Here is an 11,470-nt window from a genome sequence, read left to right on the forward strand (position 1 = left end):
CTTTCTTAAGCCGATTCTCAGCTGAAACACTGAACATCCCAGCTCATCTGATGTGAACAACGCGTTCTTTGAACTGAGGCCAGCGTGCCAATCGTATTTCAAACCAGATGAGCTTGATGACCTCTTTTTATTCCTCACTGATTCCACTTTTGTGGAATTTTAAATTGATTTCTTTTGTATCCACCAAAAACAAGTCCAAAACCTGAAATTGCCAATGTGGAGTCAAATATTTTGACCGGCAACTACCAACGTACTTGTAGGCTAAATGCTACAAACGTAGCATTTTTATTGACATTTATTTGATAGCTTTAGCACTATTACGCTAGGTTCAGACATGATGCGAAAAATATTTGCTTATTTTTGTCCGCCGTGCAACCTCCGACCGATGGTTTTAACATTGCTAGTCAATCAGGTGACCAGTGGTTGTGTTATACTTTGGCTAATGCTACATGCTGACTCAGTTGACAGCCATGCAGTAACATCAGCGACCGTCATTTCCTCTCTTTCGTTTACAAAAATATTTGACTGTAGGTCCGTCCCAGACTTTGACAACCTTTTTGTTGTTTTAAAAAAGAATTGTAGGCTCCACTCTATCTTGACCTGGATATACTTTGCCATGATTTATCAGGCGGCGTTTCAGGCTTCACCTATTGATTGCTTGTTGTTTTTAACAGTTTTGTCCATCAATCTCACGCAGACTTGCTATTTATTTAACACGCGTGCTTAAGTACGACCGCGAGAGGATGTTATGGAAAAGGTGGTGTGCTTGCGCCAGGTTTGCTTTTGATCAGTGTTGCTGTGTCATCCCATCCCGCGTGGAACCAGGGAAAATGAGCCAATTTAGTTATGACACAGTCTGGTCTTTGTGCGGAGGCAGCACTTTGTCTCACAAATTGGAGACAGTGAGTGCAAGCGTCACGATGAGCAACATTGCTCTCAAAGCAGTGTGAGGAGAACTTCTGATGCAAGACATGCATCAAGCGCTCCCTCGCTCAAGAGAGGCTCACTTACAGGTGTCAGCACATTTGTCCCCCACTTAGGTTTTTTTTCATTAAAAGCATCGTCGGCTTTGATGCTTTATTTGCAAGCTTCTTTGAAAAGATTGACTTTGGTGTTTCCAAACAATAAGTCATTTGTTTCGGATGTTTACAAAAAGTGCGTAATTGGAACTCTAATTGTTTTTGTTGCCTTCAAAAACATGACTTTAGTACTAAATTGTCATGTTAGGTTCTTTGAAGACTCCACATTGCCTTTCATGTCTACAAAAACAAGTTCGTGAACATCAAAAACACGTATGTATGGTTAATTGAAACTAATTGGCCTTGAATTTTGTAGACCGGCGCCTGAGCACTTGGCGTACCTTTTTGGCTTGTAACTCAAAACAGTGCCCCCTACTGGACTGAAGTGTAACACCACCACTGCACTTTTTCCATGCCGTTATCGAAACTCATTCGTCTTTTTTCACGGCTTATGTAAGAAGCCTTTGTGAAGGTCTTCGTCTCGGCCCTTCCGACATCTGACGGGCGGCCTTGTGCGACGCAGCAGCATTAGCATCATTTCATTGTCCCGCGGGTCAAGTGAGGTTGAGGTGAAATGGTCTTTACATCGATGTGACACGAGGAAGAGCAACCCGAGAGACCAATAATGGGACTCTCTTCTAAAGTCTCTCAAAACCAGCTGGGACTGGCGATTTTACACGACGCCGGGATTAAAAGCATCTTGTCCGTCGAAGCGATTGCAGCCTAAATACGTCACTCAAACTAGTCATTCCTTTTGAGTCTTAACCTTAAAAGTGCACAACCCGTTTGGTGGCGATTTTATTTCTGAAGACCGGGGAAATAAACTGAATGTGCTTATCGCAAACAAAGGAGGCACAGGCCACTGACATTAATACAGCGAGTATCGATTATTTGGGAAATTGTGTATACAAGCATTGCTTGGAAACTATTTTGCAGGATTATTGATGCTTTCCTCTCCCTCGTGTCGACACTGCCAATTCCTTTGAGCGTCTGCATGAAGTTATTAAGATTTGAATCGATCGTACGGCGATAAAAGCCATGCGTCCTTTATCGATGTTTTGTCTTCACTTGTAATGACCGCGTGTTTATTATCAATCAGAACATCCAGTCGGAAAGGCTTTTCTCTGGCTCCCAGTCAGCCGCTGAATACATTTTAAAATTCTGCCTCAAATAAAATATTTATATTTATTTTAAATATTTTTAGTTAAGGTTAGTTAGGATAGATTCTTTCGCTGTTTTTTAAATGCACAATTAGTACTCTATTATGATCTAGTGTTTATTTTGGGTGCAATTTCACTATCGGCCACTAGATGACGGTACCGTCGGTTTAGATTAAAAAGAAGAACAAAACAATATGTAAATGTTGAACAAAGGCAGGCTGCTTCAATTTGATGCCTTTGTGTCAATACTGTACATAAGAGATCATGATGGAATTCAGCACCATGGATAGTGCTTGGGAAAGTAAAATATCATCGTTCCAAGTGCTGTAACTTGACTCCGTTCAGCAGAGAGCAATTTTGACCACCCACGGTAAAAATCCAACGCCGCCGGCACGGCATAATTCAATGGTCTGCTTTATTGCCGTGGATTTTCAGCTGTTCCTTAAACTGGATATGTTTACACGGTTGCCAAGGCAACCAGTCAACTAGGAAATGTTTGGAGTTCCTCATCCTACGCATGCCTCGCAGCGTCGCCACATCTTTTGCATCTTGGCCAAAAGTGTGGGAGTTGATGTTTGCATATGAATTGGGAAAGGTGACGTACACAAATGCTTCATTAAAACATTTTAACAGGCATGCGTTTAAGAAAGCGCTTAGCTTGCGGAAAGTGGAGCCCGTGCCAGATGGTTTGGGTCGAGGTGATGAAGTGCTGAACATGTTTTTAAAAGAATTTAGAGCCTTCAAATCAACCTAACAAGGGAATTTAACCAAACAGATCATGACGGATCTGCCCCCATTTAAAATGCCTGACGGCGTCGCTTCCAATGGCCCGCTTGTCACCGAATCAGTCCTCTGTTGTCGGCTCGAATAAACTTTGAACCGAGCATTGGCCCCACTATCGATTATTTCAAAGTATTTCCGGAAACAGCCTCTCCCTTGCCTCCTCTTGCCTTTGAGAGACATTGACGTTCAAGACATTCACCTTGTAGTTTGCGCCAGATGTTGCATCATCGGAGAGCATCCGCTCCCTCCACTGACAAATGTGCTCTGCTTTTAAGGCAGCGTGTCAAAAAACTCACGGCAGCCCCGATATTGTTTTACGTGTAGATAGATCTTCTTGCATCTTGCGAGCCACTGGGAAAGATGTCAAAGCAAAACCCTCAACCTGCATTTTACCTGACGTGCTTCGGGACCTAAAAAAATGATGCAAGGTTGCAAAAAGTAGAGTAAATAGCAGTATAAAAAAAATAAAAAAAACTCACAAAAACAACTTGAGTTTAACTGCAGGCGCACCCACCAAAAAACCTCAGCATTATTATTCGCAGTTAAAACAGGAGTTCAGAACATTTATAGGTTGCTTCCTCCAACTCAGCTTGATTTAATAAAGCCACGATGGGTGTTTATTTCCCGTCATTCATTTTGAGGACCGACGGCAGGTCAATCCTGAATGGGTGCGTGCACACCCTCCCGAAAATCTCATTTGCATATTCATTGCAGTCAATTAGCCGTCCATCTACTCCTGCGGCAGACTTCTTATTTATCTCCCGGCTGCTCGTCTCCCCGCCGGCAAATTAACATACAAAACGAGGTCATAAGTAATCAAGTTTCAAACACGTATTAAAAAACAAAAAGGTCTCGCGAGTGACTATCTGAGTGACAGACGAGTTGACGAAAAAGTGACTTTTCAGTGTGTTACCTTTCCACTCACGCACAATTAGAGTTACACAAGATCAATACAACTGATTTCTCGAGCGGCTACAAAACAATTTATCACCTCTGTCTGCCGTGCGCTGTTTTATGTTTTTTTCTTTTAACCATCCATCAATCGCGTGTGGTGTAATTGCCGGTATCATGTCACTTTCTGCCACTTTGACCTAACGGTGACTTTTACGAGGCGAGCCTGGTAATAAACGTTTTTTTCTTTGGCACGCAGCCGTAAATAGGGGTGACAAAGGTGAGCCGACACGGGGTGGGTGACCCGGGAGGTAATTACATTGCAAACATATCAGAATGGAAGATGACCACTAATTAAAAAAAAAATCTCATTAGCAATTTATTTAATGAGACTGATGAGATGATTATGTGTGGCACATGTTATTTTAATGTTGTTGGTGAATGTTTTGTAAAAATATGTATACCGTATATTTTTCAACATCTTCCCGTGCTGTGTGCTAACTTCCTAGCCTGTGTGCTAACTTGGCTAGCCCATGTAAATGCACACAGGACAGGAGGATAAATATATAATGTATTTTCTTTTAATATAATGGTGTTAATATATATATATATATATATATATATATATATATATATATATATATATATATATATATACGTAGATATATATATATATATATATATATATATATATATATATACGTAGATATATATATATACGTAGATATATATATATATATATATATATATACGTAGATATATATACCGAGGCCTTTGCTGACAAAATGTACCATTTTTGTTCTTTAGAGCAAAACAATTGTTAGCGCCTCAACAACTGTGCAGTGCGCTACTCAATTGATTTGCGATAATTCAATTAACATCGCGACTTTAAAGTGCCCGCAACATTTCCAGTAAATTTGCTATTAAAGGGAAAAATAGGAAATTCAATGAGAAGTCCATGGATAATGTAAGCAGTCCTCGACTGCGAGGCTTTGTCGGTCCTCTGATTGTCATCACTTATTATTCATGTCACCGCCTGGCTTCAATCTGAATTTGAGGAATGGGATCAACGGGAAAAGCTCGACAAGAGCATTGGGAGAATTGCATTAGGCGGAGCGCTTTGCCCATTCAACTTCAACTGCCTTAAATTGTCTTCTGACTACCAAGTGACTTCCAGTGGAGAGCAAAACAACAACGCTAAAAAGAAAGAGGGAAAGCTCAGGTGCTGTTGACCGCGCCAGCGCAAAATGTCATTTTTGTTCCCAAGGTAATGATGTTGCCGACGAGGCGCCGCGTGGAGATTAACGCGGTAGAATGATAAGGAGCGAAATTTGTGGCTTTTGTCCTTCAGCCCGCACGCAGTTAGCTATGACTAGCAAAGACGCTTTAGAAGGCTGCAAAGTCAGCAAAGATCAGGTGGAGTGATGTTTTTGGTCTGCAATTACATGGGGGGGTCAAAATGGCCACTGGAAAAACATGGGGAGATTGTAACTGACTATTTCTTGCTGTTATATATCAATTTTCCACAGTAAAATAATTCAGGACAAGACCGGAGCTGTGCGGTGGCTATAGAGGGAGGAAGACTCCTTCCCCCGTGACGCAACCGTATTGAAATCAGGCTCTACGCGCTTTATTATATTTTTTGATTGTTTAATATTTGTGGTCTCGATGTGTTAAATATTTATTGTAATTGAATCGCTGAGAACTGGAGTAGGAATACTTCATTTTTGCCATTGTGCAGTCGAGTCATTTGAGCTTTTATGGCCGCACTAAAAATCCGTGGGATCTCTAGCTTGGTGATCTACTCGGCAATGATGACTTCTTCTGGATGCTGTTTGACAGACCTTGAACTTTTCCTCTGATTTTATTTTATGGCAGTGGATTTTGAGTGCATTGAGTTACTTTACCCATGGGTGAGTTCAGTATTTTGACCTTTGGTTGGATTGGGCATAATGAAAAGTTGAAACTAGCCCAAGTTGGGTGAAATTACTAACCCAGCGCAAAAGCCCCGCCCCCGAGTGAGATTGCGGCTTGCGCCAAAAACAAGCTGGTGTGAAGAATTCAAAGAGCGAGAGACAAACTTTTAAGATCTATCAAATTCCCCAAAGATGGGAAATTTGGGCTTTGAAAATGGCTGGCAGTGAATGTGTAACAAGACATATATGGAGTCTGTTCCTCCCTACTACTGCTAATTATGGCAGTCTGAGGCAAATCTTTTGCTGTCTTTGTCACTTTTTAATCTCGATAAATTGCTTCGCTCCGCGCTGCATTGCGTCCTCCTCGCGCCGCATACTAATCGCTACGGATAAGAAGCTCATCTGCGCATCCACATCTGACACCGTTGTTGTATTACCTGCCGCGTTTGAGTTTTGCCACTTTTGCCCCGTGGATTCAACAGTAGTACTGTTCGGCAAAGATGTCATTCTCTCGCTGGCCGCATCAAAGCCACCAGACGATTTTCCGTCGCAGTACCACCAGCCGAGCCTGTTGATGAAAGTTGGAATTATTTCCTTTAGACTCAGCGGGGTGACGGTGAGTAAAAATAATATTCTAGGCGAGGGAGTCGCAAACTGTGTAATGGGCAGTCCACTCTGAGAACTATCCACAGTGAAAGTGGATTTTTGGCGGTAAGGGGGGCGGCACATTACACAAATGCAATGTGATATGTGATATGTGATGGATGGATGGATGGATGGATGGATGGATGGATGGATGGATGGATGGATGGATGACAACTGTGGCCCCCAAAACATTATCACAGCCTAGCGCTAACGCAACACGAGGTGTCTGGTGCTGATGCGGGGTCGTCATGGCAACCACAGGGAAGCAATTGTCCTTATTACAAACCAGTGAGGCAGCCAAATGATTTGCAAGCCACTATTATAAGGTCAAACTAGAGAACGTTATTTGTGGATAAATTGCGTGTGAAGGCGAAGAAGCTGAACACTTGGGAAATTTTAAGATAGCTCAGTTGGCATAAACTGAAGAGTTTAAAGGTGGAAAAGCTTAAATCTGTCAATGTGGGAAAAGTTTAAATTCTTGCGGGTCTTATAATGGTGGCAGTTTTTGGTGAGGGAGAATGGTTGGTTTCTTTTTTTTTATTTATTATTATTTCATCACTGTCCCAAGTACGGCTCTTTTAAGAGAGGTGATGATCCCGCCTGTGTTTGTCATCATTCCAAAGGCAATGAGAGAATCTAGACAAATGTCCCACATCTCAAGAACCAAAATTCAATATATATTCAAATATATATTCAAATATATATTCAAATATATATTCAAATATATATTCAAATATATATTCAAATATATATTCAAATATATATTCAAATATATATTCAAATATATATATTCAAATATATATATATTGGCTCGCGTAATTCACACATTTCTTTCTATAATACAACACCTACACACTGATCCGTTAGCAACAGTCTCTCACCCGGTCGTGAACGCGAAGTTGCGTCACCGACTCGTCTAGTTCGTGAACGGGAAATTACATCACGGACTCGTAAAGTCCCGCCTCCATCTATCACTCGCTGCTGATTAGTCGTTCGTGAAGTCGTCACCGATCAACCAGCCAATCAGAAGGTGGAGGTGAGGGCGAGTGTGGCACTTTTCACTTTCAGTTAAGCTTTTTTCCCAATGAAGTGGTCTGTGATTCGGTACACCTCATGGACACTTCAATAGGTACACTACACGAGGTAATAAATAAATAAATAAATGAATAAATAAGAAAGTGTACCGAACGATTCGATGAACGACTCTGTTGAACAAATCTTTTGAGTGAACTGATTCTAAAGATTCAGTTCACCTAAAAACTGGAATGCACATCACTAGTACAAAACAGTGCAGACGGCGAAAGGTTGCCAGGTCGACATAGCCGACTGGTTTGTGACATTGGCTCTTACATGGTAAGAACTTGGTTCGATCCCAGGTGATGGCTTATACTTTTTCATGCTTTTGGACCTGGAACCTCACTTTGTGTATGATCCAAGTTCTTCTCGAGCAAGAGCCCATGTTACTAACCACCTGCGTGAAAAGATTGAGCTCCTGCAGACCGTGAAAATGAACGGAATCTTTTCACGCAGGTGTGTTTAAGGAGGGAATCTTGGAAAACATGTTGGAATGCGGCCCCGAGGACTAGAGCTTGACACCTGTGATCTTTGACCATGATATTTCCCTAATAAAGTGGCCTGTTATTAGGTACACTTGAAAATGGTGGTGTACCTAATGGAGTGTCCGTGTGATTCCCTCGTTAAGCGCACCTGCGTGAAAAGTTTTAGCTCCTGCAGAACGTGAAAATGACCAAAATCTTTTCACGCAGGTGTGTTTAACGAGGGTAACTTGGAAAACATATTGGAACGTGGCCCCGAGGACTAGAGCTTGACACCTCTGACCTTTGACCATGATATTTCCCTAATAAAGTAACCTGTTATTAGGTGCACTTGAAAATGGCGGTGTACCTAATGGAGTGTCCGTGTGAGTACCTCGTTAAGTGCACCTGCGTGAAAAGTTTTAGCTCCCGCAGAACGTGAAAGGAGCTAAAACTTTTCACGCAGGTGCGCTAACGAGGGTCACTTGGAAAACATATTGGAACGCGGCCCATCGAGGACTGGAGGTCAACACCGGTGGTTAAAGTGAAAAGTGCCACACCCGCCCTCACCCCCACTTTCTGATTGGCTGTTTGATCTGTGACGTCACTCGGACACCCCATTAGGTACACCGCCATTTTTAGGTGTACCTAATCACAGGCCACTTCATTAGGGAAAAATCATGGCCAAAGCTTAACTGAAAGTGAAAAGTGCCACACCCGCCCTCACCCCCACTTTCTGATTGGCTGTTTGATCTGTGACGTCACTCGGACACCCCATTAGGTACACCGCCATTTTTAGGTGTACCTAATCACAGGCCACTTCATTAGGGAAAAATCATGGCCAAAGCTTAACTGAAAATGAAAAGTGCCACACCCGCCCTCACCCCCACTTTCTGATTGGCTGGTTGATCTGTGACGTCACTCGGACACCCCATTAGGTACACCGCCATTTTTAGGTGTACCTAATCACAGGCCACTTCATTAGGGAAAAATCATGGCCAAAGCTTAACTGAAAGTGAAAAGTGCCACACCCGCCCTCACCCCCACTTTCTGATTGGCTGTTTGATCTGTGACGTCACTCGGACACCCCATTAGGTACACCGCCATTTTTAGGTGTACCTAATCACAGGCCACTTCATTAGGGAAAAATCATGGCCAAAGCTTAACTGAAAATGAAAAGTGCCACACCCGCCCTCACCCCCACTTTCTGATTGGCTGTTCGATCTGTGACGTCACTCGGACACCCCATTAGGTACACCGCCATTTTTAGGTGTACCTAATCACAGGCCACTTCATTAGGGAAAAATCATGGCCAAAGCTTAACTGAAAATGAAAAGTGCCACACCCGCCCTCACCCCCACTTTCTGATTGGCTGTTGGATCTGTGACGTCACTCGGACACCCCATTAGGTACACCGCCATTTTTAGGTGTACCTAATCACAGGCCACTTCATTAGGGAAAAATCATGGCCAAAGCTTAACTGAAAGTGAAAAGTGCCACACCCGCCCTCACCCCCACTTTCTGATTGGCTGTTCGATCTGTGACGTCACTCGGACACCCCATTAGGTACACTGCCATTTTTAGGTGTACCTAATCACAGGCCACTTCATTAGGGAAAAATCATGGCCAAAGCTTAACTGAAAATGAAAAGTGCCACACCCGCCCTCACCCCCACTTTCTGATTGGCTGTTGGATCTGTGACGTCACTCGGACACCCCATTAGGTACACCGCCATTTTTAGGTGTACCTAATCACAGGCCACTTCATTAGGGAAAAATCATGGCCAAAGCTTAACTGAAAGTGAAAAGTGCCACACCCGCCCTCACCCCCACTTTCTGATTGGCTGTTTGATCTGTGACGTCATTCGGACACTCTATTAGGTACACCGCCATTTTCGGTGATTCGTTCACTCTCGTTCACTGAAAGAAAATTCGTTCTTTTGAACGATTCGTTCACTCACTACACGGAGCGCTAGTGATCCCGGGATGCTTCATGCGCCCACCTGTAGAATAAGTGATCTCCAGTTGAAATTTACTTTGAACAACTGAGGAGCAGTCGATCATTTATTTCGTTTTTTTTTTTTTTTTTACATTTCTTTTTACAATGGAGGGTTAACACAACTATGGATTTTCGGTCGAAGCAGGAGGTCATCAGTAAAGGAAGACCAACCCCAGAGTCAAAAGATTTGATTCGGACAACGGGAGCATGTCTTTTCAAACGGAGTGGTGCTCACGATCGAAAACAAGTTTTTGACTCCATGTGCTTTATTGAGTGTTGTGTCAAGACTGCTGATATGAGATTCTAATTAAAATAGTTCGCATTAAATAATGAGTAATCACTCTAGAGCAGCGTTTTTTGTGACACGGTTAGGTATTGGAGAAATTTCACCCGGGGGGGGGGGGGGGTGACGTCAGTGCCTCCCCAGTCATGAACCTCACCGCACGTCACTGACTTACACGCACTAAAAAGCTCCTCGATGCACTGGGCACAAAAAAAATGGGTGGAAACAATCCAGACAAAGTTTCAACATTATGATGCTGTTTGTTTTTCAAGATTGCTCAATCATGGGCTCCACAAACAAAAAGTGGTCTCATGTGTGCTGTGTTTGGGTGGAAATTGTTTCAACGGGACAATTTTGTCACCGTCGCCTAACATTTTATCCCAAAGCGATGTTGACGAGAGGAGTGCGAACCACTTGTAATTTCCTTTTTGGAATGGCTCTGACGATCACCCGGTGGCTCTCCCAGGGCGCCCTGAAACAATGTCATTTCTGGCAGCCGGCAATTTGTTTTCTATTTGCAAGTCCACCTGCGTCTCGGCACAGGTCACCTTAGCTGCGGTCTATTCATCGGATCCTCTGCTGACCTTTTCCGAAATGCTTCCAAATTGACTTTGATACGTTTGTTTGGCCCGTAACCGCGTTGGCTCCTTGTTCGACTCTAGCCTATTTCCATCCAAACGTAAAGCTTTTGATAAGGCGGCCTATCTCGGGAGTACGTCACTCGTCGAGGGGAAAGCGTTTACGCCTTTGAGTGCTTGTTTTGCAGCCTCTCAAAGTGTTTGCACATATTCAGCGCGAGAGAAAAAAACAAAAATGACGAGTGCTAAATGGGGTCAGTGGCAGAACAATAGCACAGCTAGAAGCTGAAGAATACATTTTCAACAGCTCAGTGAGTCATGTTTTGGAATGACTCCAGAAGTTTGTTTCTTCCAACCAGCCGATGGATTCAATGAAAGAGAATTTGCGTTTCAATTACTCATTATTAAAAGATCCAAAAGTGTTCTCTAAGTAACGTTGAGCTGAATGCCAAACTAGTGTTAATAATGCTAATTTAGCTTGCCTGATGCATGCTGGCCCTCTCAATAAAAATGTATGAACAAGAAAATGTACTCATCGAAGGCTTCCATTCTTATAGTCAGTCTTTAATTATAATTTTTTTCCCTTTGGCTACTCACACCGACACACATTCATCAAGTTACAAAGTTGTCAAGTGCTATTTTTGGCGGAGGATACAAATCAG

The sequence above is a fragment of the Syngnathus typhle genome, linkage group LG14 (genome assembly GCF_033458585.1).
Source record: "Syngnathus typhle isolate RoL2023-S1 ecotype Sweden linkage group LG14, RoL_Styp_1.0, whole genome shotgun sequence".
In the NCBI taxonomy this organism is placed as follows: domain Eukaryota; kingdom Metazoa; phylum Chordata; class Actinopteri; order Syngnathiformes; family Syngnathidae; genus Syngnathus; species Syngnathus typhle.